Below are 25,024 nucleotides of genomic sequence, written 5' to 3'. Positions count from 1 at the left end.
CATTGAGGACAATGCATGATTTAAGTGTGGGGGTGCATATCTCTCTTCTTCTCTCCTTCTCCTCTTCTTATCCTCTTCTCCTCCCTTCTCTTTCAGATCTGCGAAATTTCCTTTCAGTTTCTTACATTTTGCGTTTCTTTCAGTTTAATTAGCCACAGTCTAAATTTTTTTTCATTTTTGTTATTTTGGCTTTCAATAAAACACACACAACCACAACCTTCTTCTTCTTTTTGTTTTGCTCTACTCAAACTGATGAACTATGTTGGATGATTTTTTCTATCCATGACCCCATTGATGTGATGACTCTTTAAACTTATGTTGAATCAATTGCAGTGAGTTATATTCATGTTTGAGAATTGCCTTTTGAATTGAATCTTTGAGTTTGCCATGGTGAAAAATATATTGATGACACTCATTAGAGAGAATAAATTGAAATTGTGTGAATGAACTTAACATGACTTGATTTAGCAATTGGTGTTGATTTGCCCAAATCATTGAGAGAAAGAAATTCACAAAGGCTTAGACTTCAAAAGCACAAAATTGAAAACTGTTCCAATGCTCAAAAGACTATGAACAGAGCTAGTAGCCACTTGGACAGGTGACCAACTGAGTAACTGGGTGTGGGTATCACCAATATGTACCTTCACATCAAAAGGTTGGCGACTTGTTCAAGCAAAATTAAAAGTGCAAAAAGCTGAATAAAGTACTTCAAGGTAAGGGCAAGTCACTCTGAAAGTGTAATATCCGGCTAGACTCTGGTATCGGAATTCCTACCGTCCGATGGAATCTCAGATATCGAAAACCTCTAGAAGGGTAAAATCATGTTTTTATAAAATGTTTTGATGTGTTTTATGATTTTAAGTAAGAAAGAAGTTGAGTTTTTATTGAAAAAGACTATGGAGGCATTTCCAGGTTCGGCCGCCAAACCTCAAGTTCGGCCGCCGAACATGGGATAGTTTAGGGGGGCAAGTTAGGCTTCCGAAAGTGATTCAGGTTCGGCCGCCGAACCTCATATTCGGCCGCCGAACTTGCATGAGTTTTGGAGGCACTTTAGGCTGCCGAAAGGTGGTCTAGCCAGCCCCTATAAAAAGGGCTTCATGGCCGAAATGGGGGAGCTTTCTCCCCATTTTCGACCAGCGGTGAGTCCATGCTCTCCCATGGTTGTTTTTGAATGATTTTCCTCCAATCTTTCAAGTTTTAACAAGTGTCTGCTTGGCTTTTGAAGATTTGTGAACTTTGAGCAAGTTTTGGAGCTTGGAGACCAAAGGAGCGAGATCTCCCCCATCTCCAAGTTAGGATCGTTTCTCCTCTAGATCTTCAAGAGGTAAGCTTCGATCCTACCATTCTTGTATGTTTTAAGTAATTTTATGAAGATTTGCAGGGTAGAAATGCATGTTTAGGTTATTTTTGAGTTTATGGGTTAATGTTGAGTTTTTGAGCAATGTGGGTTGTTTATGTATGTTTGATGTGTTGTAGTTGGGGTTTAGGATAGTTTGAGACCCCTATATGCTTGTTGGCTTGAGTTTGCTTGTTGTAGAATAGGTAAATGCATGATTGAATGGGTTGGGAGGCTTTTGTGCATGTTGGAGGCTGAGTTCTGCCCTTTGGAAGAACTCAGGTTCGGCAGCCGAAGGGACTTTCGGCCGCCGAACCTGCCTGTGAAGGTCAGCCTTTGGTTGCCGATGTAATACCCGGCTAGACCCCGGTGTCGGAATTCCTACATTCTGGCGGATTTTCCGTTGGAAGTCGGGATTCGAGGATGTCGGAGCTTGCCCTAAGGGTATAAGACAGGTTTTTAAGATGTTTTTATAATGTTTTTCTCATGTTTGCATGTTTTGAGTTAAGAAAATTGAGTTTTGAAATGAAAAGGCCAAGGGGACAAAAGCCAGGTTCGGCCGCCGAAGGTGAAGTTCGGCCGCCGAAAGTTGCATGGTTTCGCATGCACGTTAGGCCGCCGAAGGAAGAGTCGGTTGGCCACTACAAAAGCCCCTTTGCCCGAGACTTGAGTGTTAAACACTCTGTTTTTGGGTCAAAGGTGGGTTCAAGCTCTCCTTGGTATGATTTTTCATGTTGTCCTCAAATCTTGCATGTTTTAACTTGCTTTGAGCTTTGTTTTAGAGTTTTGAGCCAAAGGAAGCAAAGTTGAGCACTTGGAGATTTTGATTGAGTTTTCCCCCATCTCCAAGCTTGGATCATCAATCATCTAGTTCTTCAAGAGGTAAGCATGGATCCTCACCTCCCCTTATGTTTAAAGTAAGTTTTAAGAAGTTTTAGTGAGTTTATGGCATGATTGGGGGTATAAACATGAGTTTGAGCATATGTTGCTTATATGGGTTTTGTTGTTGTTTTTGGGGCTTGAACTAGTTTTTAGGCCTCTATATGCATGAGATATGTTATATGTGAGTTGAGAAGTGTTGGTATGCATGTTATGGGTGTTTGATAGGATTTTGGAGGCTGAGAGCATGAGTTGTGCTCGGATTCTGCCTTTCTGGAGAATCCAGGTTCGGCCGCCGAAGCAAGGTTCGGCCGCCGAACCCCTTGTGGAGGCAGTTTCGGCTGCCAAACCTTGCCCCCGAAAGCTAGGCTTTTGGGTGAGAAAGGAGCTTTCGGCCGCCGAAAGAGGGAGTTCGGCCGCCGAAAGTGCATGAGTTTCGTCTCTGGATGAGACTTGCGGCCGCCGAAGGTGCCGCCGAACATGCATGAGTTTCGTCTCTGGAGAGGGGTTTCGGCCGCCGAAAGTGCCGCCGAAGGTGCTCTGTCCAGCCTTCTTTTGCCCATTTTTCCATGCATCCCTATGATGTTTTAAGGGGGTTTAGGGGAGATATTAAGAGTTATGTTTAAGTAAGTTTGGTCCTCATTTGAGTCCACCTGTGTAGGTGCGGACCCGAGAGACCAAGGAGGCCCACAGAGTTAGAGTTACAGAGACTGCTCAGCAGTTGACCGAGGTGAGTGGAACAAAACTTTATTTTAAAAGTTACGAACTGTTTTAGCATGATTCATGCATCATTAATGCCATGTTTATGTAGGATGCTTTGCATTAGTAGTCACCAAGTTGATGCATTGCATTATTACTTGTATATGTGGATTGGACCGAGGCGACCTCAATAGCCCATAAGTCTGTCATTATTGTATGTCCTATGTGAGCTCCTTTGGGGCCGGGCATTTAACTTGGATAAGTCCTGTGAGAGCCCTTATAGGGTCGGGCACCATGAGTAGTTAGTGAAAGACCTGTGTGAGCTCCTTTGGGGGTCGGGCACTGACAGAGGGAGTTTTGGGATCATGTCCAATCCGAGATGTGAAATGTTTGTGCAGTGATGCATCATATGATAGCATGTTTTAAATGTGATTTTTATAGATTCCGCTCACTGGGCTTTAGCAGCTCATCCCTCTCCCTAACCCCATTTTTCAGGGCCTCAAAGAAGAGAAAGAGAAACAGAAAGCAAGGGTAAAAGCATATGTAATAGTATAGAGTAGTGGACATGATGTACAGTACAGAGATTATAGGTATTGAGTTATAGAATTGTGCTTGGCCCTAGTGTATGTTTATCCCTTTGCACATGATCATTTTATGTTTATGTTTTATGCTTGAGATAATGTTGTTATGATGAACTAGGCTTGGTGCATGGTAGTATTTTCTACCTCAGTTACTGTATGGTACCATAGCAGGTATCACTCTTTGAGTGCATACAGACAGAGCATGCATAGTCCAGGCTTAGTTGATGAGAAAAGTTTCAAGAAAAGAAAAGTTAGAAAAGCAAAGAAAGAAAAAAAAAAGAATAAGAGAGAGTAAGTAACAGTTTTACGTTTAAGTTTGATCATGTAGGGGATTTATCAGGTACATCAGAGTTGACAGTAGGCTTACTACGGGTCCCGGCGGCCTTAAGCCGATCTGGATCCTAGTGCCGGTGATGGTCCGGTAAGCGGGCTGTTACAGATTGGTATCAGAGCATAGGGCCTCTAGAGTACGGTGTGCTGAGCGAAGCTGCTCAGGGATTAGAGATATCTCACATCGGAAAGAGGTTGTCTTAGAGGGCAAGCACAATAGGAAGAGCATGTCCACTAGGATAGGATGTTGAGTCCTGTCTTGATGCTGTGTAATGCCATGATTTTATGCATGTGCATTGAATGCTATGTTATGATATGTTATGCTATGAGTTGAGGGTTCATGTTTTTACATGGATCATATGATGCTAAAGTTTATGTTATGTTTTCAGAAGCTAAGATGAGAGGAACCCGTCGATCAGCTAGATTGACTGGAGCTCCGCCCGAGAATGAGGGTATGGAAGGGCGTCCCCCTGCTTTGCCAAGAGCTATGTCCCAAAGGGCAGGCAGAGAAAGATCATCAAGGGACCCTAGAAGGTCTTTTGATGAAGGCAGGAGGGAAACAGAATCGAGAAGAAGATCTAGTGATACAAGGGAAGAGATGGAAGTGGATCCCAGAAGGGATGGAGGGTTAGGTGTTGGCACTACAGAGGAGGATGTGGGATCATCACAGGGAGGCGGACAAGCCTCGGGGTATGGTTATCCACCCTACTATCAGCCCTACCCACAGGGCCCAGGATATTCGATGGGAGGCACATCGGATTATCCTAGTTTTCACCCATATCCCACATATATGCCTTATCCACCGTATTACCCCCCATATCCACCATATCCCAGGTATCCACCCTCACCTTTTTACCCCAGTCCAGCATACTCTACACCAGAAAGTTCTGCACCTCCCCCACCACCACCACCAGTGGTAGAACCAGAAGCCCCAGTTATCCAAACACCTCAACCTGGTCCATCTGTGAGGAGCAAGGTAAAGATGACTGATTACCTAAAGTTAGATGCTCCTAAATACCAATCAGGAGATGATCCGTTTGAGTACATCAAAGCAGTCAAGATGATAGCAGATGAGCTAGGGGCAGATGATACCAGAGCCATTCAGATGGCAGGGTTCACTTTAAAATGTAAGAAGGCAAAGGAATGGTTTAGTGTCTATGTGGACCCTAGGTTGGATAACATGTCTTGGGAGGAGTTTGCTAATGAGTTTGCCGGATGGGCGTTCCCAGATAGCTCGAAAGAGCTAAAGATGATAGAGTTTGAGCAGCTCAAGCAGACAGAGGATATGAGTATTGATGAGTTTACTGACAGGTTTATGGAGTTGCTGCGGTATGCAGGACAGGCCTATGATACTGATCAGAAAAAGGCCAGGAGGTATGCGATGAAACTTCATTCCAGGTATTCCTCTTTGATCCATGCAGCCGAGAGGGAGAGTTTCCACACTGTGGTGGATTTAGCACGGAAAATGGAGGCTAGTGCCATTATACAGGGTACAGTGAAACAGCAGCCGGCACAGTCTTCTGGTTCTAAGACCCCAGGTAGGGGTAAGTCAGATCCCTCTTCACAGGGTGCAGCAACTTCTAGTGGTAAGAAGTGGAGTAGTTCCACTCAGAAGTCGAGGAAGAATAAGTTCTGGAATAAGATTAAAGCAGGTCTGGGATTGGGCAGTGGCATGAGTTCAGGTTCAGAGATTCCAGTGTGTAGTAGGTGCGGTAAAGCGCACAGAGGAGTTTGTCGCTTTGGGATTACAGGATGTTACAGGTGCGGCCAGGAGGGACACATGGCTCGTGAGTGCCCTCAGGCAGCTTTCACGGCACCATCCCAGCAGACAGCTCCAGTTAGTATGCCACAGCCACCAGCTTCAGTTATGACGCAGGGCAGAGGCAGAGGGAGAGGGTCAGCCTCTTCATCTGCAGGTCCCAGAGGTGGAGGTCCGTCAGCTCCGGCGCGGATTTTCACGATGACACAGCAGGAGGCAAACACTTCTAACACCGTGGTGTCAGGTAACCTTCTCATTGGGTGTTCTGAGGTGTATGCTTTGTTAGACCCTGGTGCTTCGCATTCCTTTGTTGCTCCCAGAGCCATAGAGAGAGTGGGTTTGATGACGTCTGGGTTAGAGTGTCCCCTATGGGTCAGTGGCCCTAAGTGTGATCCATCGTTGGCAGAGACAGTCTGTCGACATAGTCCAGTATTTATAGATGGTAGATGCCTTCCAGCTGACCTTGTGGTTCTAGAGTTGACAGATTTTGATGTCATTCTAGGGATGGATTGGCTATCTGCATATGGTGCTACCTTGGACTGCAGAGACAAGGTAGTTACGTTCAGAGATGAGGATGGATCTGAGTTTGTCTTCAGAGGAGATAGGAGGGGCACGCCTAGAGGTCTGATATCAGCCCTACAGGCTCGTAGGTTGCTCAGGAGGGGATGTCAGGGGTATCTAGCTCATGTGAGAGAGCTAGACAGTCAGGTTAGGGACCCCAGTTCAGTGCCCGTAGTCAGAGAATTCCCAGATGTGTTTCCAGATGTGTTTCCAGATGAGCTTCCAGGACTACCACCTGATAGGGAAATAGAGTTCGAGATAGAGTTAATGCCTGGTACCAGACCGATCTCTATTCCTCCCTACAGGATGGCACCAGCAGAGCTTAAGGAGTTGAAAGAGCAGCTACAGGAGTTGGTAGACAAGGGTTTCATCCGTCCAAGTACCTCACCCTGGGGTGCTCCAGTGTTGTTTGTCAAAAAGAAGGATGGCTCCCTTAGACTTTGTATCGACTACAGGCAGTTGAACAAAGTTACTACCAAGAATAAGTATCCTCTACCCAGGATCGATGATCTATTCGACTAGCTAGCAGGAGCAGGTTGTTTTTCTAAGATAGATCTGAGATCGGGCTATCATCAGCTGAGAATCAGGGAAGAGGATGTATCTAAGACAGCTTTCAGAACCAGATATGGGCATTATGAGTTCTTAGTGATGCCGTTCGGGTTGACTAACGCCCCTGCAGCATTCATGGATCTCATGAACAGAGTTTTCAGAGAGTACCTGGATCACTTTGTTATTGTCTTCATAGATGATATCTTGGTGTATTCCAGGAATGCAGATGAGCATGCCCAGCATCTGAGGATAGTTCTGCAGACCTTGAGAGAGCATGGCTTGTATGCCAAGTTCTCCAAGTGTGAGTTCTGGCTAAGGAGCATTTCATTCTTGGGGCATGTAGTGTCAGATCAAGGTATAGCAGTGGACCCCAAGAAGATAGAAGCTGTAGCCAACTGGCCTAGACCCACCACAGTGACTGAGGTCAAGAGTTTCTTGGGTTTAGCAGGCTACTACAGGAGGTTCGTTCAGGACTTCTCCAAGATAGCGGCTCCTATGACCAGATTAACCAGAAAGAACCAGAGATTCACATGGCCTGACCAATGTGAAGAGAGTTTTGAAGAGTTAAAGAGAAGATTAACTTCAGCACCGGTGTTAGCTCTGCCTACTAGTGGTGAGGACTTCACGGTGTTCTGTGATGCATCCCGAGTGGGATTAGGTTGTGTGTTAATGCAGAATGACAGAGTAATAGCTTATGCTTCTAGACAGTTGAAGAAGCACGAGCTGAATTACCCTACACACGATCTTGAGATGGCAGCTGTTATCTTTACACTCAAGATGTGGAGGCACTACCTCTACGGGGTGAAATGTGAGATCTTTACAGATCATAAGAGCCTACAGCACATCCTGAGTCAGAGAGAGTTAAACTTGAGGCAGAGACGGTGGGTGGAATTGCTTAATGATTATGATTGCAGGATCCAGTATCATCCGGGAAAGGCAAATGTTGTAGCCGATGCCTTAAGCCGGAAATCACTAGGCAGTTTATCTCACATTACAGCAAAGAGGAGGCCGGTGGTGAAGGACTTCTACAGATTAGTTGAGGAAGGGCTACAGTTAGAGTTAGCTGGTACAGGTGCTTTGATTGCACAGATGAGAGTTACACCCGTGTTTCTGGAGCAGGTGGCTCAGAAACAACATGAGGATCCAGTGTTGGTCAAGATTGCCAGGACTGTTCAGTCAGGCAAGAGCGAAGAGTTCAGATTTGACGACCAAGGGATTCTCCGATACGGGCATAGACTATGTGTACCAGATGACATCAGTTTGAAAGGAGACATTATGAGGGAAGCTCATAATGCGAGATATAGCATTCACCCTAGAGCCACCAAGATGTATCAAGATCTAAAGAAAGTTTATTGGTGGCCAGCAATGAAGAGAGAAGTGGCACAATTTGTGTCAGCCTGCGAGATATGTCAAAGGGTGAAGCTAGAGCATCAGAAGCCGGCTGGAATGCTTAACCCACTGCCGATTCCAGAATGGAAATGGGAGAACATAGCCATGGATTTTGTAGTGGGGTTACCGGTGACGTCCAACAGACTAGACTCCATATGGGTGATTGTGGATAGACTGACTAAATCTGCTCACTTCATTCCGGTTAGGAGTGGCTACTCTGTGGACAAGTTAGCGCAGGTGTATGTGGAGGAAGTTGTAAGGTTACATGGGGCTCCTGTTTCTATAGTGTCTGACAGAGGACCCCAGTTTACCTCCAGATTTTGGCGAAGTCTGCAAGAGGCTATGGGCACGAGGTTAGACTTCAGCACTGCTTTCCATCCACAGACTGACGGACAATCAGAGAGGACCATCCAGACCATAGAAGACATGCTCAGAATGTGTGTGCTAGATTTTGGCGGTTCTTGGAGGCAGCATCTACCCTTAGTGGAGTTTGCCTACAACAATAGTCACCATGCTAGCATAGGGATGGCTCCATATGAAGCTCTGTATGGGAGGAAGTGCAGGTCACCAGTTTGTTGGGAAGAGGTTGGAGAAAGGTCCCTAGCAGGCCCTACGTTAGTAGAGATCACCAATAGAGTGGTGCCCATCATCAGAGAGAGACTCAAGACTGCTGTTAGTCGGCAGAAGAGCTATGCAGACGTTCGCAGGAAGCACATAGAGTTTGAGGAGGGGGATCTGGTCTTGTTGAAGGTGTCTCCAATGAAAGGGGTGGTTCGTTTTGGGAGGAAAGGTAAGCTGGCTCCGCGGTACATTGGACCTTTTGAGATTTTGCAGAAGGTCGGAAATGTGTCGTATAAGCTCAATTTGCCTATGTCTATGGAAAGAATCCATCCAGTCTTCCATGTTTCGATGCTAAGGAAGTTTGTGTCAGATCCGAGTAAGGTTCTTAGCGAACTAGATGAGGAGATCCTAGGAGATCTCACCTATGTAGAGCAACCAGTGCGGATCATTGACACCCAGATCAGAAAGCTAAGGAACAAGGAGATCCCGATGGTAAAATTCCTCTGGAACCACCATAATATAGAAGAGTGCACCTAGGAGACAAGGGAGTCGATGCTCCAACAGTACCCCTATCTCTTTTGAGGTTAGTTCTAGTTTCTTTTGTTTTTTTTTCTGTGCTTTATGTTATGGTTTTAGTATGTTGTGTTGAGAGGAACATTCGGGGACGAATGTTCTTAAGGGGGGGAGAATGTAATACCCGGCTAGACCCCGGTGTCGGAATTCCTACATTCTGGCGGATTTTCCGTTGGAAGTCGGGATTCGAGGATGTCGGAGCTTGCCCTAAGGGTATAAGACAGGTTTTTAAGATGTTTTTATAATGTTTTTCTCATGTTTGCATGTTTTGAGTTAAGAAAATTGAGTTTTGAAATGAAAAGGCCAAGGGGACAAAAGCCAGGTTCGGCCGCCGAAGGTGAAGTTCGGCCGCCGAAAGTTGCATGGTTTCGCATGCACGTTAGGCCGCCGAAGGAAGAGTCGGTTGGCCACTACAAAAGCCCCTTTGCCCGAGACTTGAGTGTTAAACACTCTGTTTTTGGGTCAAAGGTGGGTTCAAGCTCTCCTTGGTATGATTTTTCATGTTGTCCTCAAATCTTGCATGTTTTAACTTGCTTTGAGCTTTGTTTTAGAGTTTTGAGCCAAAGGAAGCAAAGTTGAGCACTTGGAGATTTTGATTGAGTTTTCCCCCATCTCCAAGCTTGGATCATCAATCCTCTAGTTCTTCAAGAGGTAAGCATGGATCCTCACCTCCCCTTATGTTTAAAGTAAGTTTTAAGAAGTTTTAGTGAGTTTATGGCATGATTGGGGGTATAAACATGAGTTTGAGCATATGTTGCTCATATGGGTTTTGTTGTTGTTTTTGGGGCTTGAACTAGTTTTTAGGCCTCTATATGCATGAGATATGTTATATGTGAGTTGAGAAGTGTTGGTATGCATGTTATGGGTGTTTGATAGGATTTTGGAGGCTGAGAGCATGAGTTGTGCTCGGATTCTGCCTTTCTGGAGAATCCAGGTTCGGCCGCCGAAGCAAGGTTCGGCCGCCGAAGCAAGGTTCGGCCGCCGAAGCAAGGTTCGGTCGCCGAACCCCTTGTGGAGGCAGTTTCGGCTGCCAAACCTTGCCCCCGAAAGCTAGGCTTTTGGGTGAGAAAGGAGCTTTCGGCCGCCGAAAGAGGGAGTTCGGCCGCCGAAAGTGCATGAGTTTCGTCTCTGGACGAGACTTGCGGCCGCCGAAGGTGCCGCCGAACATGCATGAGTTTCGTCTCTGGAGAGGGGTTTCGGCCGCCGAAAGTGCCGCCGAAGGTGCTCTGTCCAGCCTTCTTTTGCCCATTTTTCCATGCATACCTATGATGTTTTAAGGGGGTTTAGGGGAGATATTAAGAGTTATGTTTAAATAAGTTTGGTCCTCATTTGAGTCCACCTGTGTAGGTGCGGACCCGAGAGACCAAGGAGGCCCACAGAGTTAGAGTTACAGAGACTGCTCAGCAGTTGACCGAGGTGAGTGGAACAAAACTTTATTTTAAAAGTTACGAACTGTTTTAGCATGATTCATGCATCATTAATGCCATGTTTATGTAGGATGCTTTGCATTAGTAGTCACCAAGTTGATGCATTGCATTATTACTTGTATATGTGGATTGGACCGAGGCGACCTCAATAGCCCATAAGTCTGTCATTATTGTATGTCCTATGTGAGCTCCTTTGGGGCCGGGCATTTAACTTGGATAAGTCCTGTGAGAGCCCTTATAGGGTCGGGCACCATGAGTAGTTAGTGAAAGACCTGTGTGAGCTCCTTTGGGGGCCGGGCACTGACAGAGGGAGTTTTGGGATCATGTCCAATCCGAGATGTGAAATGTTTGTGCAGTGATGCATCATATGATAGCATGTTTTAAATGTGATTTTTATAGATTCCGCTCACTGGGCTTTAGCAGCTCATCCCTCTCCCTAACCCCATTTTTCAGGGCCTCAGAGAAGAGAAAGAGAAACAGAAAGCAAGGGTAAAAGCATATGTAATAGTATAGAGTAGTGGACATGATGTACAGTACAGAGATTATAGGTATTGAGTTATAGAATTGTGCTTGGCCCTAGTGTATGTTTATCCCTTTGCACATGATCATTTTATGTTTATGTTTTATGCTTGAGATAATGTTGTTATGATGAACTAGGCTTGGTGCATGGTAGTATTTTCTACCTCAGTTACTGTATGGTACCATAGCAGGTATCACTCTTTGAGTGCATACAGACAGAGCATGCATAGTCCAGGCTTAGTTGATGAGAAAAGTTTCAAGAAAAGAAAAGTTAGAAAAGCAAAGAAAGAAAAAAAAAAGAATAAGAGAGAGTAAGTAACAGTTTTACGTTTAAGTTTGATCATGTAGGGGATTTATCAGGTACATCAGAGTTGACAGTAGGCTTACTACGGGTCCCGGCGGCCTTAAGCCGATCTGGATCCTAGTGCCGGTGATAGTCCGGTAAGCGGGCTGTTACAGCCGAACCCTGCCCCCGAAAGTAGACTTTCGGCTCTGGAAGGGAGATTCGGCCGCCGAAGGTGACGCCGAACATGCATGAGTTTCGTCTCTAGAGGGACTTTCGGCCGCCGAACCTGCCGCCGAAAGTGCCCTGTCCAGCCTTCCTTTGCATGATTTTTATGATTGTTCTAAGGTGTTTTAGGGGGTTTTTGGGGAGTATTTGATAGAGCATAATTTAGTCCAATTTATACTAATATTATTGATAAATATTTATATGATTTCTGCTTCATTTATTGCTTTTAATATTATTTTGCAGAAAATAGTGTAAAAGGACATTTTGGAGAAAATCTCCCTAAAACTGCCTTATTTAGAGTAAAAAAAGAGCGAGTCTGCCAAGTTGGATTCAAAACAAGCACTTGGACAGCCCATTCCCGCCATTTTCGCGCATGTACAGCACAATCATAGACCAAGCTCCCGCGCAGGCCCGCGCTCTGCACGGCCCGCCTTCTCCATTCACTTCACACGGGACGCTCACGCCACGGCCCAATCCGCAAAGGACCAGCGCAGCTCTCCTCGCGTGGACCCGCCAGCCCATGCAAGCTCACCTTGCAAATGGACCAAAACACTTCTCCACTCAAGCACATAGTCACTCGCACATGGGCCCGCGCTCACACATTCACGCCCAAATGGATCAACTCCCGCACGTCTCTTCACATTGACCATTCCCACTTGCACATGGACCCCGCCAAATTCACTCCACCATCCACCTCACACATCGCAAATGGGCCAAGTGCATTCTCAGCACATGGGACCCACCAAAGCATTTCCCCACCTTGCACTAACAGTAAATGGCCCGCCTTCACTTCACGTGGACGCTTCACGCCAACAGGCCAAGGCACACTCACGCACGCACAAGCTCAAGCGCTACGGCCTGCATGCTCCCGCACTTCAACCCCAGCTTCACGTGGACAATCGCACACTCGATCCACTCCCAGGCCAGCAATCTTCCAAAATAGTGCGCCCCTCTGCACTTATAAATAGAGCCTTTAGTGGCCGAATTAAGCAGACAATTCCTCCTCTAGGCAATTTCCGCAAGCCAGCTCCTTCGGTTCTTTCTTTTTCCTTTTTTTATTTTATTTTTTATTTTATTTTTTTGCTTTTAATTCAGCCAATGAGTGGCTGATTTCTTTCATCTAGTTGAATATTGGTTGAAGCTTTAGTTGTTTAATGGGTTGTGAGACTTGATCAAATATTGTTTAATTTTGGGAATTCAATATTCATGCAATTTCATATTTAATTCTCATATTATTTTGTTATTGAAATCTACATTGATTTTTTATTGCAAAATAATTATTTGTTAGTTTGAATAATTTAAGTCCGTAATTGCTTGGGTTATTCTTACATGAGAACACTTGGGATAAAATCCAAGGAAATTGTTTGATCTAGCGTTATCTCCATACGTTTGGGTAGCTAGGATTGGATCTCTCTATTTCTTAATGCAATTGACAATTGTTTTGATGCCTAAGGCCCAAGGACGTTCCTTGGCATTTTGTTAATTAGTAATTAATTAGAGGACGTTCCCTAATTGGTTTAATCATAAGGAGAGATAATGGTGGTGAGAAGCGTCTTCCATCCCCATAACTAATCTATTGAATCAACCCAAAAGAACAAAGTGTCTGTGATCAATCCCAATGACTAAAGTGGATCCAATGCTTCAACTAGAGCTTTCTTATTATTTATTTCTCTTTTATTTTATTATTCGCTTATTTTAATTGCTTTTAGTAGTTTATTAATCAAATCAATCTCAAACCCCCCATTTTACTTTTACTGCAATTTATTTTTATTCCGCTTTCAGTTTATCTTATTTTTGGTTTATCTCATTGTTTCAGTTTACTTTATTGGTCTTGTTGAGAAAAATAAATAGGTAATCAATTCTCTGTGGATTCGATCCTTCACCACTATCTGCAGTTGTAAATTGTTGATAACCAAGAAGGTTATTTTTGACCGGCTACAACCGCGAGTCAAAAATTGGCGTCGTTGCCGAGGAATTGATCTAACTTATTTGTTTTTCTTTCAGGACCAAATAAAAAAAAATTCACCAAAGGCATGGTCACCATCGCAGATCTGAATCATGGCTAAGGTAAGTACATCTGTTTACTGTTCTCAACTTTCTAAACTAATCTCTGCTGTGAGAATTTTTGTTATAGGCCAAGCTGAACAAGCCCAACCAATACCTCAAGGTTTCAATACTGATCTTTATGAGAAATTAAAGGCTTTGCAACGTTTCCAACACGAAGTGGATCAAATGGCCCAACAAACACTTGCATTTGAAGGACCCTATGGACAGCCAAGACATGATCCCTACCATAACACATACAATCCACATTGGGGAGACCATCCAAATTATGGCTATGCAAGGGACCAACAAGTACATGCATTTGAAGGATTCTATGAACAGCCAAGACATGATCCATACTATAACACATACAATCCAGGTTGGAGAGACTATCCAGACTTCAGTTATGCAGAGGCTAACAACTATCAGGATTATCAAGGATATCAAGCCCAACCAGAACCTCAAAGTTCCAATCTTGATGAGATTATGAAGACTTTGCAGAGTATCCAACAGCAACAGGATCAATTGAACAACTCATTGAATGCAACCATGTTAAGAAGAGAGGAAGAGCTTCAAGATGTATGGGATGATGATGAAAGTTGGCAAGTACAAGTTGCTGAAAAAACACAGCCAGAAAATTGTTTGCCCAAACAAACTGATCAAACAAAACCTGTTGTTGATTTAGATATCATTGATTATTTGAGCAAAGATATTTTTTATACAAATCATGATGATATACTAAACAATGATCCTTGCAGGGAAGAGAGCCAAAATGTAATACCCGGCTAGACTCCGGTATCGAAATTCCTACCGTCCGGTGGAATCTCGGATGTCGGAAGCCTCTAGTAGGGTAGAATCATGTTTTCATAAAATGTTTTAAGGTATTTCATGGTTTTAAGTAAAGTAGAAATGAGTTTTTTGCAAGAAAACAACCTTGAAGGAAAACTCAGGTTCGGCCGCCGAACCTCAAGTTCGGCCGCCGAACATGCATGCCTTCGGGAGCGCCTTTAGGCCCCCGAAAGCATAAGTGAGGAAAGTCCAGGTTCGGCCGTCGAACCTTAAGTTCGGCCGCCGAACATGGCATGCATGCGGAGGCACATTCGGCCCCCGAACGTGGTCTGGCCAGCCATTATAAAAGGGTCCCTTAGCCGAAAATGGGTGAGCTTTCTCCCCATTTCCGGCCAAGGTGAGCTCTCCGCCGCCCCTCACCGATCTTGAGTTCTTTCCTTCCCATCTTACTCGATTTTCATGAGTTTTTATCTGGTTTTGAAGATTTTCAAGCTTTGAGCAAAGTTTTGGAGCTTTGAGGTTCAAGAACTCAAAACCTCCCATCTCCGAGTTTAGGACGCCTCTCCCTCGATCTACAAGAGGTAAGAGCCGATCTTAAGCTCATTTTATGTTTAAAGTAAGTTTTATGCAAGATCTATGGGTAAAATGCATGTTTAGCTCATAGTTAGGTTTATGGGTTTTATATGTGTTTTTGAGCAATGTGAGTTGCTTGTGTGTTGTAGTTGGGGTTTTTGATGGTTTGATGCCCCTAGGAGCTTGTATGTTTGCTTGTGAATGCTTGGGAATGTTGTAAAATAGGTTTATGCATGATTGGTTAGTTTTGGAGGCACAAATGCATAAGGGAGCCAAGTTTCTGCCCTTTGGCAGAAACCAGGTTCGGCAGCCGAAGGAACTTTCGGCCGCCGAACATGGCTGGGGAGGCAGGCCTTTCGGCTGCCGAAGTTGCCCCCGAAAGGAGACTTTCGTCTCTGTCTGGCACTTTCGGCCGCCGAAGGTGCCGCCGAACATGCATGAGTTTCGCCTCTGTCTGGGAGTTTCGGCCGCCGAAGGTGCCGCTGAACCTGCCTGACTTTCGGCTCTAGAGGGACTTTCGGCTCTAGAGGGACTTTCGGCCGCCGAACCTGCCGCCGAAAGTGCCCTGTTCAGCCATTTCTTGCATGTTTTTCTATGATTATTCTATGATGTTTTAGGGGGTTTTTGGGGAGTAGTTTAGAGTTATGTTTATGTTTGGTTGGTCCCTCATTTGAGTCCACCTGTGTAGGTTCGGACCCGAGGAACCGAGGACCCCAGAGTGAGTTCAGCTGCTTCAGTCAGTGTCAGAGCTAGCCAGAGGTGAGTGGAATAACTCTTATGCTTTTAAATAAATAAACCCGTTTGAGCATGATTCACGCATCATGAATGCCATGAGATATAATAGGGTGCTTGCATTAGAACTCACGAATATGTTGCATTGCATAATATGTTGATGATGTGGATGAATGTTGAATGATCCTTTAGTCCTCGTATGTTATGATATGATGATGATACGGTACGGAAGACCAGTGAGGCCTATTCTACGCCCCTGGCACTATGTAAGAGAAAGACCAGTGAGGCCCATTCTACGCCCCTGGCATTATGGAATGTTATGTTATGTTATGAAAGAGAAAGACCAGTGAGGCCCATTCTACGCCCCTGGCACAGTTGGACCATGTAGAGGACTATTGGTGACAAATTCATCTTTGATATGATTAGTTGTGATGTGATGCATTTCATGTTATCATATGTTTTAAATGCTTTACTATTCTGCTCACTGGGCTCTAGTAGCTCACCCCTCTCCCTTAACCCCCAAGCTTGCAGGTACAGGGTAGACCAGGAGGTCAGCGAGAGTCTTGAAGTCTTATGTATGTAATAGTTAGAAAGTGGACATGACAGATTGTGTAATGATGTAAAGTTAAGTAGTTATGTTATGTATATTGATATTGAGGATTAGAAGTTGTGCTTGACCCTATGAATGTTGTAATCCCTTTTTATTACATGATCCTAGAAGTTTATTGATAACTATGTTTAGCCAACTCAACACATGTTATGCCACCCATTGGGGGTATTGATGAGATCCCACAGAGGGATCAAGATATGATTATGTATATGTTTAGTGCATGCACAGGTTGAGTTTGGCGTATGATAGAATGTATGAAAGAAAAGTTTTAATTTTTATATATGTTGTTGATCATGTATGGGATTAAGCAGGTTCACAGGATGTATGTTAGGCTTGCTACGGGTCCCGGCGGCCTTAAGTCGACCCGGATCCTAGCGCCGGTAGCGGTCCGATTTTCGGGTCGTTACAGAATGGTATCCGAGCCCTAGGTTCATATGGTCGGACCTAGAATGTCGGGCTCATAGATGTTATAGAAGGTCAAGCACGGTAGGAAGATCATGTCCTCTAGGATAGGATGTGGAGTCTTGTCTTGCATGATGATGTGAAATGCCATGATTATATGCATGTGCATTAATGATATGTGATGAGGGTTCATGTGTGCCCACATGAACCATATAATGCTAATGTTTATGTGATGTGTACTGTTTTCCAGAAAACAGGATGAGAGGAACTCATCGATCAGCAAGATTGACTGGAGTACCACCTGAGGATGAGGGCATGAGCGCCCGTCCTCCTACATTGCCTAGGGCAATGTCAAGCAGGTCCAACAGGGACAGAACAGTAAGAGACCCTAGAAGGTCTTTGGATCTGGGTAGAAGCAGATTAGTCAGAGGAACAGTTCAGGGAGGAGCGTCAGAGGACATAGGGGATGATATGGATGTAGAGCAGAGGAGGGATGGCAGTTTGGGAGTCAGTATGTCAGAAGAAGGAATGGGAGAATCCCAAGGAGGCACTCAGGCCTCGGGATTTGTTCAGCCACCTTACTACCCACACTTCTCACAAAATCCCGGGTATTCAATGGGAGGTACATCGGATTACCCTAGCTTCACCCCTTATCCCACACAGATGCCATACCCACCCTACTACCCACCGTATTCACAATACCCAATGTATCCACCCCCACCTTACTATCCAAACCCTACTTCAGAAAATGTTGCCCCACCTCCACCACCTACAGAACCAGCAGTCCCAGTTACTCAACCTCCTAGACCTAGCTCAGTCAGTGGGAGCAAGGTCAAGATGACATACTACATGAAGTTGGGTGCTCCCCAGTATGAAAAAGGGGATGACCCATTTGTGTATCTTGAGAGGGTCAAGGTGATCACAGATGAGATTGGGGCTGATGACAGTAGAGCCATTCAGATGGCTGGGTTCACACTCAAGTGCAAGAAGGCACGAGAGTGGTTCAAGAATTATGTGAACCCGAAAGTGGATAGCATGTCTTGGGAAGAGTTTGCAAACGAGTTTGCAGGATGGGCTTTCCCAGATAGTTCAAGGGAACTGAAGATGATAGAGTTCGAGCAGTTGAGACAGACTGATGAGATGAGTATAGAGGAGTTCACAGACAGATTCTTGGAGCTGTTGCCATTTGCAGGGCAAAATCTTGACTCGGATCAGAAAAGGTCAAGGAGGTATATCATGAAACTCCACTCCAGATATTCCTCCTTGATCCAGTCAGCAGATAGGGAGAGCTTCCATGCCATAGTGGATATGGCCCGGAAAATGGAGGCCAGTGCCATCGTTCAAGGGACAGTCAAGCAGTCAGTGGCACAGCCTTCTGGTTCTAAGACCCCAGGCTCTTCTTCTTTTAGTGCAGCAGCTTCAAGCAGCAAGAGGTGGAGCAGTACCACCAAGAAGTCGAAGAAGAACAAGTTTTGGAGCAAGGTCAAGTCCAGTCTAGGACTAGGGAGTGGCGCGAGTTCTGGTGCAGATAATGCAGTATGCAAGAAGTGTGGGAGACCGCACAAGGGAGTATGTCTGGTTGGGACGACAGCCTGCTTCAGATGTGGGCAGGAGGGACACATGGCTCGGGAGTGTCCTAGGGCAGTTTTTGGAGCACAGTCTCAGTAGACAGCTTCTAGTAGTGTGGCTCAGCCAGTAGCTCCAGCCATGACTCAGGCCAGTGGCAGAGGTAGAGGGAGAGGAGCAGCCTCTTCTTCAGCGGGTTTCAGAGGTGAAGGTCCATCAGCTCCAGCACGGATCTTCACAATGACTTAACAGGAGGCAGATGCATCTAATACCGTGGTGGCAGGTAACTTAGTCATTGGTTGTTCAGATGTGTATGCCTTGATGGACCCTGGTGCATCTCATTCTTTTGTTACGCCGAGAGCCGTCCAGAGGTTAGGGTTGATGATCTCTGAGTTAGAGTGTCCTCTCTGGGTCAGTGGACCCAAGTGTGATCCATCAGTGGCAGAGTCAGTCTGCCAGTGCAGTCCAGTCTTTGTTGAGGGAAGATGCCTTTCCGCCGACCTTGTGGTTCTAGATTTGACAGATTTTGACGTCATTCTAGGGATGGACTGGTTATCTACCCATGGTGCTACCTTGGACTGCAGGGACAAGGTAGTTAAGTTCAGAGGTCAGGATGGGTCAGAGGTTGTCTTCAGGGGAGACAGGAGGGGTACACCTAGAGGTCTGATATCAGCTCTTCAGGCTCGTAGGTTGCTTAGGAAGGGATGCCAGGGGTATTTGGCTCATGTGAGAGAGCTTAGCAGTCAGGTCAGAGAGCCCGCCTCAGTGCCAGTGGTTAGAGAGTTCTTAGATGTGTTCCCAGGCGAGCTGCCAGGTTTACCACCTGCTAGGGAGATAGAGTTCGAGATAGAATTGATGCCTGGAACCCGACCGATCTCTATCCCTCCCTACAGGATGGTGCCAGCAGAATTAAAAGAGTTGAAGGAGCAGTTACAGGAGCTGGTAGACAAGGGCTTCATCCGACCGAGTACCTCACCCTGGGGTGCTCCAGTCTTGTTTGTCAGAAAGAAGGATGGATCCCTTAGACTTTGTATCGACTACAGACAGTTGAACAAAGTCACTACCAAAAACAAGTACCCTTTGCCAAGGATCGACGATCTATTCGACCAGCTAGCAGGAGCGGGATGTTTCTCCAAAATAGATCTGAGATCTGGGTACCATCAGCTGAGGATCAGAGATGAGGACGTGCCAAAGACGGCTTTCAGGACCAGATATGGGCATTTTGAGTTCCTTGTAATGCCGTTCGGGTTAACCAACGCCCCTGCAGCATTCATGGATCTCATGAATAGAGTGTTTAGCCAGTACCTGGATCACTTCGTTATTGTCTTCATAGATGATATCCTAGTGTATTCCAGGAATGCAGAGGAGCATGCCCATCATTTGAGGTTGGTTCTACAGACCTTGAGGGAACATGGCTTGTATGCCAAGTTCTCTAAATGTGAATTCTGGCTGAGGAGCATTTCGTTCTTGGGGCATGTAGTGTCAGAGAATGGGATTGAGGTGGACCCCAAGAAGACAAAAACTGTGGCTAACTGGCCTAGACCCACTTCAGTGACAGAGATTAGAAGTTTCTTGGGTTTGGCAGGTTACTACAGGAGGTTCGTTCAGGACTTCTCAAAGATAGCAGCTCCTCTGACCAGACTCACCAGGAAGAATCAGAAGTTTCTGTGGACCGACCAGTGCGAAGAGAGTTTTGAAGAGCTTAAGAAGAGGTTGACTTCAGCACCAGTTTTAGCTCTGCCATCTAGTGATGAGGACTTTACAGTCTTTTGTGATGCGTCCCGTGTGGGACTGGGTTGTGTGTTGATGCAGAATGAGAGGGTGATTGCTTATGCTTCTAGGCAGCTAAAGAAGCATGAGTTGAATTAGCCCACACATGACCTTGAGATGGCAGCAGTAATCTTTGCACTCAAGATGTGGAGGCACTACCTCTATGGGGTAAAATGTGAGATCTTCACAGATCATAAGAGCCTGCAATACATCCTGAGTCAAAGAGACTTGAACTTGAGACAGAGGAGATGGGTGGAGCTGCTGAGTGACTATGATTGCAAGATTCAGTATCATCCGGGTAAGGCGAATGTCGTGGCAGACGCCCTAAGCCAGAAGTCACTAGGCAGTCTATCCCACATCACGGCAGAGAGGAGACCAGTGGTGAAGGAGTTTTACAAGCTCATTGATGAAGGTCTACAGTTAGAGTTGTCTGGTACCGGTGCTTTAGTGGCCCAGATGAGAGTGACACCTGTGTTTCTGGAGCAAGTGGCTCAGAAACAGCATGAGGACCCAGAGTTAGTGAAGATTGCCAGGACTGTTCAGTCAGGCAAGGACAGTGAGTTCAGATTTGACAGTAAGGGGATCCTCCGCTATGGGAGTCGATTGTGTGTACCAGATGACATAGGGCTAAAAGGAGACATTATGAGGGAGGCTCATAATGCAAGATACAGCGTTCACCCCGGAGCCACCAAGATGTATCAAGATTTGAAGAAAGTTTATTGGTGGCCAGCGATGAAGAAAGAAGTGGCACAGTTCGTGTCAGCCTGCGAAGTGTGTCAGAGGGTGAAGCTGGAACATCAAAAGCCGGCTGGAATGCTTAACCCACTACCCATTCCAGAGTGGAAATGGGAGAACATAGCTATGGACTTCGTAGTGGGGTTACCGGCAGCGTCCAACAGATTGGACTCCATATGGGTGATTGTGGACAGACTCACCAAATCTGCTCACTTCATCCCTGTCAGGAGTGGCTACTCTGTGGACAAGTTGGCGCAGGTATATGTGGATGAGATCGTCAGGCTGCATGGGGTTCCGGTTTCGATAGTGTCGGATAGAGGGCCCCAGTTCACCTCCAGGTTTTGGCGGAGTCTGCAGAATGCCATGGGTACTAGGTTGGATTTCAGCACTGCCTTCCACCCCCAGACTGACGGACAGTCAGAAAGGACCATCCAGACTATCGAGGATATGCTTAGAATGTGTGTGCTGGACTTTGGCGGTTCTTGGAGGCAGCATCTACCTTTGGTGGAGTTTGCCTACAATAACAGCCATCATGCTAGCATCGGGATGGCTCCATATGAAGCTTTATATGGGAGGAAGTGCAGGTCACCTATTTGCTGGGAGGAAGTTGGAGAAAAGGCCTTGGCAGGGCCTGAGCTTGTAGAGATCACCAGCAGGGTGGTACCCATAATCAGAGAGAGAATCAAGACTGCTGCAAGCAGACAGAAGAGTTATGCAGACATCCGCAGAAGACAGGTAGAGTTTCAGGAGGGGGATCTGGTATTGTTCAGGGTGTCTCCAATGAAAGGAGTGGTTCGGTTCGGAAAGAAAGGTAAACTAGCCCCACGATACATCGGACCCTTTGAAGTCTTGCAAAAGATTGGGAGTGTGTCGTACAAGCTGGATTTACCTGCTTCAATGGCAAGAATCCATCCGGTTTTCCATGTTTCAATGTTGAGAAAATTTGTGTCAGATCCGGGCAAGGTTCTTAGTGAGCCTGATGTAGAGATCCAAGAGGATCTCACCTATGTTGAGCAGCCAATGCGGATCATAGACACCCAGATCAGAAAGTTAAAAAACAAGGAAATCCCGATGGTGAAAGTTCTATGGAACCACCAAGAAGGTTATTTTTGACCGGCTACAACCACGAGTCAAAAATTGGCGCCGTTGCCGAGGAATTGATCTAACTTATTTGTTTTTCTTTCAGGACCAAATAAAAAAAAATTCACCAAAGGCATGGTCACCATCGCAGATCTGAATCATGGCTAAGGTAAGTACATCTGTTTACTGTTCTCAACTTTCTAAACTAATCTCTGCTGTGAGAATTTTTGTTATAGGCCAAGCTGAACAAGCCCAACCAATACCTCAAGGTTTCAATACTGATCTTTATGAGAAATTAAAGGCTTTGCAACGTTTCCAACACGAAGTGGATCAAATGGCCCAACAAGCACTTGCATTTGAAGGACCCTATGGACAGCCAAGACATGATCCCTACCATAACACATACAATCCACATTGGGGAGACCATCCAAATTATGGCTATGCAAGGGACCAACAAGTACATGCATTTGAAGGATTCTATGAACAGCCAAGACATGATCCATACTATAACACATACAATCTAGGTTGGAGAGACTATCCAGACTTCAGTTATGCAGAGGCTAACAACTACCAGGATTATCAAGGATATCAAGCCCAACCAGAACCTCAAAGTTCCAATCTTGATGAGATTATGAAGACTTTGCAGAGTATCCAACAGCAACAGGATCAATTGAACAACTCATTGAATGCAACCATGTTAAGAAGAGAGGAAGAGCTTCAAGATGTATGGGATGATGATGAAAGTTGGCAAGTACAAGTTGCTGAAAAAACACAGCCAGAAAATTGTTTGCCCAAACAAACTGACCAAACAAAACCTGTTGTTGATTTAGATATCATTGATTATTTGAGCAAAGATATTTTTTATACAAATCATGATGATATACTAAACAATGATCCTTGCAGGGAAGAGAGCCAAAATGTAATACCCGGCTAGACTCCGGTATCGAAATTCCTACCGTCCGGTGGAATCTCGGATGTCGGAAGCCTCTAGTAGGGTAGAATCATGTTTTCATAAAATGTTTTAAGGTATTTCATGGTTTTAAGTAAAGTAGAAATGAGTTTTTTGCAAGAAAACAACCTTGAAGGAAAACTCAGGTTCGGCAGCCGAACCTCAAGTTCGGCCGCCGAACATGCATGCCTTCGGGAGCGCCTTTAGGCCCCCGAAAGCATAAGTGAGGAAAGTCCAGGTTCGGCCGCCGAACCTTAAGTTCGGCCGCCGAACATGGCATGCATGCGGAGGCACATTCGGCCCCCGAACGTGGTCTGGCCAGCCACTATAAAAGGGTCCCTTAGCCGAAAATGGGTGAGCTTTCTCCCCATTTCCGGCCAAGGTGAGCTCTCCGCCGCCCCTCACCGATCTTGAGTTCTTTCCTTCCCATCTTACTCGATTTTCATGAGTTTTTATCTGGTTTTGAAGATTTTCAAGCTTTGAGCAAAGTTTTGGAGCTTTGAGGTTCAAGAACTCAAAACCTCCCATCTCCGAGTTTAGGACGCCTCTCCCTCGATCTACAAGAGGTAAGAGCCGATCTTAAGCTCATTTTATGTTTAAAGTAAGTTTTATGCAAGATCTATGGGTAAAATGCATGTTTAGCTCATAGTTAGGTTTATGGGTTTTATATGTGTTTTTGAGCAATGTGAGTTGCTTGTGTGTTGTAGTTGGGGTTTTTGATGGTTTGATGCCCCTAGGAGCTTGTATGTTTGCTTGTGAATGCTTGGGAATGTTGTAGAATAGGTTTATGCATGATTGGTTAGTTTTGGAGGCACAAATGCTAAGGGAGCCAAGTTTCTGCCCTTTGGCAGAAACCAGGTTCGGCAGCCGAAGGAACTTTCGGCCGCCGAACATGGCTGGGGAGGCAGGCCTTTCGGCTGCCGAAGTTGCCCCCGAAAGGAGACTTTCGTCTCTGTCTGGCACTTTCGGCCGCCGAACCTGCCGCCGAAAGTGCCCTGTTCAGCCATTTCTTGCATGTTTTTCTATGATTATTCTATGATGTTTTAGGGGGTTTTTGGGGAGTAGTTTAGAGTTATGTTTATGTTTGGTTGGTCCCTCATTTGAGTCCACCTGTGTAGGTTCGGACCCGAGGAACCGAGGACCCCAGCAGTGAGTTCAGCTGCTTCAGTCAGTGTCAGAGCTAGCCAGAGGTGAGTGGAATAACTCTTATGCTTTTAAATAAATAAACCCATTTGAGCATGATTCACGCATCATGAATGCCATGAGATATAATAGGGTGCTTGCATTAGAACTCATGAATATGTTGCATTGCATAATATGTTGATGATGTGGATGAATGTTGAATGATCCTTTAGTCCTCGTATGTTATGATATGATGATGATACGGTACGAAAGACCAGTGAGGCCTATTCTACGCCCCTGGCACTATGTAAGAGAAAGACCAGTGAGGCCCATTCTACGCCCCTGGCACAGTTGGACCATGTAGAGGACTATTGGTGACAAATTCATCCTTGATATGATTAGTTGTGATGTGATGCATTTCATGTTATCATATGTTTTAAATGCTTTACTATTCTGCTCACTGGGCTCTAGTAGCTCACCCCTCTCCCTTAACCCCCAGGCTTGCAGGTACAGGGTAGACCAGGAGGTCAGCGAGAGTCTTGAAGTCTTATGTATGTAATAGTTAGAAAGTGGACATGACAGATTGTGTAATGATGTAAAGTTAAGTAGTTATGTTATGTATAATGATATTGAGGATTAGAAGTTGTGCTTGACCCTATGAGTGTTGTAATCCCTTTTTATTACATGATCCTAGAAGTTTATTGATAACTATGTTTAGCCAACTCAACACATGTTATGCCACCCATTGGGGGTATTGATGAGATCCCACAGAGGGATCAAGATATGATTATGTATATGTTTAGTGCATGCACAGGTTGAGTTTGGCGTATGATAGAATGTATGAAAGAAAAGTTTTAATTTTTATATATGTTGTTGATCATGTATGGGATTAAGCAGGTTCACAGGATGTATGTTAGGCTTGCTACGGGTCCCGGCGGCCTTAAGTCGACCCAGATCCTAGCGCCGGTAGCGGTCCGAT

The sequence above is a fragment of the Manihot esculenta genome, chromosome 5 (assembly GCF_001659605.2).
Source record: "Manihot esculenta cultivar AM560-2 chromosome 5, M.esculenta_v8, whole genome shotgun sequence".
In the NCBI taxonomy this organism is placed as follows: Eukaryota; Viridiplantae; Streptophyta; class Magnoliopsida; order Malpighiales; family Euphorbiaceae; genus Manihot; species Manihot esculenta.
The sequence above is the reverse complement of the archived record's forward strand: the minus strand, read 5'-3'. Positions refer to the sequence as shown.